The 3,790-nt window shown below is 44.2% G+C and overlaps 1 long non-coding RNA gene across 1 annotated transcript; it reads left to right on the top strand.

Annotated features, from left to right (window-relative positions):
- The first annotated feature begins 809 nt into the window (after positions 1-809).
- On the top strand, positions 810-3,354 carry LOC309361045. The gene is made up of 2 exons (XR_014164330.1): positions 810-2,465; positions 2,826-3,354. It is a non-coding gene; the product is annotated as an uncharacterized lncRNA (long non-coding RNA).
- The last annotated feature ends 436 nt before the right edge of the window (positions 3,355-3,790 follow it).

Genomic DNA, 3,790 nt, shown 5'->3' with positions numbered 1-3,790 from the left:
CTGAAGGGAAAACGGCAACATCTTTTAACAGTTCCTCTGTGTTTGTGGCATATTTCGGAAGCGCAGCCAAACAAGCCTTTGCAGCGTAAAACAAGCGTGCCCTTCCTTTCACAGCCTCGCCGCTGAAGAACAGCTGAGAATGTTCAGAAATCTATCTTTGTATTGTTGTAGTTTTTGCAGGGAGTCTGTTTATCCCAAAGGTTTCGCCCTTGATGAGGAGAACAGATTATTTCGCCTACAGTGTTTGGTGTCTGTGAAATATTACGGGGATTGCGTTTGCTTCCCAATCTTTGCCACGTGCAACTGCAGATCCTCTGCGTTGTTATCCAGCTAAGTTTTCCTCAGAGTAAAACCCATAGAGTAAGTTAGTCCGATTCATTTTGATCGGGTCAGCTCTAAATACAGTGTGATGCAGTGGTTAGAGTCTGGGACTTGGGAGAGACCTGGGTTCAAATCCCAATTGGTCCTGAAGCTCACAGGGTAATCTTGGAGTCAGTCATTGACTCTCAGCTTAGCCCACCTCACAGGGTTGTTGTGAGAATAACATGAGAACCGTGGGACTTCAGGATCGGGGGGGGACGGGACGACCCTGTGGCTCTCCAGATCTTGCTGGACTCCAGCCCCATCAGCCATAGCCAACAGTTAAGGATGATGGGAGTTGGAGTCCTGCAACATCCCAAACCCATTAGATTCAAAATAGATGAAAGGAGATTCTGATTCAATATCAGGAAGAACTTTCTGTTGTTGTTTTCCCCAAAAAATATTATTCATTTTATAACACAAATAAACAACACAAACAACAAACAAATTCTTGTCTTGTCCTTATTTTTTCTGAACATTGTTAGGTGGGCTTCCGCAAGTCCCCCCTATCTCATTTCCATTTTACCTCGTCTTTAGCAGTTTACATATATCATAATTACTAACCGTTTTTTTTTTTAAATCACGCTTACTTAACCATAAAAATCTTCACATTTTATCCCTTGCAAATAATACTATTTTAAAATACACTATCTTCTACTTCTAACCCTACAGCCTATATCCACTTCCAAAGCTATTCTAAGATTTAAATATTAACATATTTTTTTCAAATATTCCTTAAATTCAGGAAGAACTTTCTGAGGGCAAGAGCTGTTTGACAGTGGAACGGACTCCATTGGAAGGTGGCGAACCCTCCTTCACTGGTTGGACAGCCATCTGTCAGCGATATTTTAGCTGTGACTCCTGCATTGCAGGGGGTTGGTCTAGATGACCGCTGGAACCCTTCCAGCTCTACTGTTCTATGATTGTATGAAATAAATGATTATGGTGACAGGCTCTGTATTCCTGATGCACGCCAAGCCCCTGAGCTCCGCCTGGGAGCTCAGTTAGCAGAGCAGAGCTTTGCAAACTGTGCGTCACGACACCTTAGTGTGTCGGCTGCAGTGTGCAGGTGTGTCAAGCGATATGTGTCCTTATCTCTTCTAAGGGGTTAGTTTAACCTCCGGTGTGCTTGTAAAACTGAATTATTATTGTTGTTGTTGTTTAGTCGTGTCCGACTCTTCGTGACCCCCTGGACCAGAGCACGCCAGGCACTCCTGTCTTCCACTGCCTCCCGCAGTTTGGTCAAACTCATGTTCGTAGCTTCGAGAACAGTGTCCAACCATCTCGTCCTCTGTCGTCCCCTTCTCCTTGCGCCCTCCATCTTTCCCAACATCAGGGTCTTTTCCAGGGAGTCTTCTCTTCTCATGAGGTGGCCAAAGTACTGGAGCTTCCGCTTCAGGATCTGTCCTTCCAGTGAGCACTCAGGGCTGATTTCCTTCAGAATGGAGAGGTTTGATCTTCTTGCAGTCCATGGGACTCTCAAGAGTCTCCTCCAGCACCAGAATTCAAAAGCATCCGTTCTTCGGCGATCAGCCTTCTTTATGGTCTAGCTCTCACTTCCATACATCACTACTGGGAAAACCAGAGCTTTAACTATACAGACCTTTGTTGGCAAGGTAATGTCTCTGAATTACTGTGTCGCAAAATGATGCATGTCTAAAAAAAAAGTCTGCCACCAATGTGATAAGTTGGGGAAGCTCTGCAGAAGAGGAGACACTCTTAATCTCACGGTTGTGGGTTCAAGCCCTGAGTTGGGTGAAATATCTTTGCTTTTGGTGGACTTGTAAAAGGGTAAAAGGGTATTGGGAACAATTCATAATGAATTGGAAAAAATGTTGAAAAGTACTTTTCAACCCCCCCCCCAAAAAACCCCCCCCAAACCAGAGTCCTTTCTTTTGGGGATAATTCAGGCTGAAATTCCCAGGTGTCAGAAGAGGTTATTTATGTATGCAACAACTGCGGGCCGTGTTTTGCTAGCCCCCCAAAATGGAAAAGGAGCGAGGTCCCAACGAAAGAAGAATGGCAACTATAGTTGATGGAATACGCGCAGCTTGCAGACTTAACATATAGAATAAGCGAACAAGAAGAACATACGTTTAGAGAAGGTTAAAGGTAAAAGTAAAGGGACCCCTGACCATTAGGTCCAGTCATGGCCGACTCTGGGGTTGCGGTGCTCATCTCGCTTTATTGGCTGAGGGAGCAGGCGTACAGCTTCCGGGTCATGTGGCCAGCAAGACTAAGCCGCTTCTGGCGAACCAGAGCAGCGCACGGAAACCCCGTTTACCTTCCCGCCAGAGCGGTCCCTATTTATCTACTTGCACTTTGAGGTGCTTTCGAACTGCTAGGTTGGCAGGAGCAGGGACCGAGCAATGGGAGCTCACACCGTCGTGGGGATTCAAACCGCCAACCTTCTGATCGGCAAGCCCTAGGCTCTGTGGTTTAACCCACAGCGCCACCCTTTAGAGGTTGGAAAACGTTTATTGAATATATGGGAAATAACTGTGTACAGCTGAAAACACTGGCAGCATTAAGATAAATTCAACAGTGTAAATAAGTTATGATGGATGCCATAATGGAATACTGAATGGTATAGTTTCTGTAAAATATGCAGGGCTTTGTGTTATGCAGAACGAACTACGGAAAGAGAAGGAGGGATGTCATTGACATTTTAAGGTTGTTTAAATGAATATTCTGAAATGTAAAACAGAAAATTTAATAAAAATGAAATAAAAAAGTGTGTCGCCAGCACGAAACGTTTGGAAAGCTCCGGGGTGGAGCAGAGATTCTTAATCTCAGGGTTCTGGGTTCAAGCTCCGAGTTGGGTGAAAAACCTTTGCTTTGCAGGATTAGGAGAGGCTTTGGAAGAAAGGGGTTAAGTTTACTGCATGTACAATGTTAAAGGAGAATGTTATGAAAATGGTGTATATATGACACTTAACTCCTGTTAAATTGGCGAAGATCTACCACAATTGTGATAATTTATGTTGGAAATGTGGTGGACTTGCCCCAAGGTAAAAGACTTCTGGGGAAAAATTTATAATGAATAAAAATGATGAAATGCACCGTATTTTTTGCTCTATAAGGCTCACTTTTTCCCTCCTAAAAAGTAAGGGGAAATGTGTGTGCGTCTTATGGGGCGAATGCAGGCTGTGCAGCTATCCCAGAAGCCAGAGCAGCAAGAGGGATTGCTGCTTTCACTGTGCAGCGATCCCTCTTGCTGTTCTGGCTTCTGAGATTCAGAATATTTTTTTTCTTGTTTTCCTCCTCCAAAAACTAGGTGCGTCTTGTGGTCTGGTGCGTCTTATAGAGTGAAAAATACGGTACTTTTATAAAGAAACCAGAGGCCTTTCTCCCTGGAATAACAGGTTCTGAATTGCCCCCAAAAGATGTAAAATTATTTTTGCATGCCACAACTGCTGCACGGATTTTC

Source organism: Podarcis melisellensis (genome assembly GCF_964234715.1).
Source record: "Podarcis melisellensis genome assembly, chromosome: 18".
In the NCBI taxonomy this organism is placed as follows: domain Eukaryota; kingdom Metazoa; phylum Chordata; class Lepidosauria; order Squamata; family Lacertidae; genus Podarcis; species Podarcis melisellensis.
This window is presented reverse-complemented; position numbering and strand designations above follow the sequence as displayed.